This window comes from Mus caroli, chromosome 7 (assembly GCF_900094665.2).
Source record: "Mus caroli chromosome 7, CAROLI_EIJ_v1.1, whole genome shotgun sequence".
Lineage (NCBI taxonomy): Eukaryota > Metazoa > Chordata > Mammalia > Rodentia > Muridae > Mus > Mus caroli.
Window position 1 is genome coordinate 101931864 of NC_034576.1, and position 1178 is coordinate 101933041.

Consider the following 1178-nt stretch of genomic DNA (forward strand, 5'->3'; position numbering starts at 1 on the left):
AGGCGGATTTCTGAGTTCGAGGCCAGCCTGGTCTACAGAGTGAGTTCCAGGACAGCCAGGGCTACACAGAGAAACCCTGTCTCAAAAAACCAAAAGAGAGAGAGAGAGAGAGAGAGAGAGAGAGAGAGAGAGAGAGACACTGCAGCGCTGCTCAACTGTGTTTGCCCAAGCACTGCAGCTAGAGGAAACACTAGAGACTTGGCTGTTGGGTCTCAGGGTTGAATGTGGTTCTTCCTGTCCTGAAAACGATGTAAATTGTAAATTCTGGGCATATATGGAAGGATGAACATCCCGACCGACACCCAATCCATATCTTTTTTTTTTTTTCCAGACAGGGTTTCTCTGTGCAGTCCTGGCTGTCCTGGACTTTGTAGACCAGGCTGGCCTCGAACTCTGAAATCGGCCTGCGGTTAATCCATATCTTAACCCCCTGAACCGTAAACAATGCTTTATATGTGGCAAGGGGAATGTGGCAGGCATGACTAAAGGAAAGAGTCTGAAATCACTTCATGTGACCCTACAGTTGGTTGTATGATGTCATCACAGAGATCCTTATAAGAAGGCAATGGAGGGCCAAGGGCACAACAGAAGACAGCTACGTGGTGATGGAAGAGAGGCGCTTGGTAAGATGCTCTTTGAACCACAAGGAAGGGACCACACGGGAAACAGAACAAGGCAAGATGATAGGCTCTCTCACAGAGCATCCCGCAGATTCCCCCTTGCTGACACACTTTTAAGCTGGTGTGACACTGTCTTCTCGTTGCTATGACAGAATACCCAAACAAAAGAAACTTCACCATGGAAGGATTTATGCTGACTCAGGCTTAGGGGTACAGTCCACCAAGGGGGAGGGGGAGGCAAGGAGTGGGGGCATCAGGCAGCTGACCATATTATGCCTACTGTCCGGAAATGGAGCCATACACACAGGCTCAGCGACCTTTCTCCTTTGAAAGCAGCCTGCAGCCTCAGCACCACCTATGTTCTGTGTGAGGCTTCCTTCTTAGTGAAACCTCTGGCAAAGTTTCACAGACACACCCAGAGGGGTCTTTCCTAATTGAGTCTAAATCCAGTCAGGTTCAGTCAGGCATCGGATCTCATTACAGATGGTTGTGAGCCACCACGTGGTTGCTGGGAATTGAACTCAGGAGCTCAAGCAGTCAGGTCTCTTACCCGCTGAG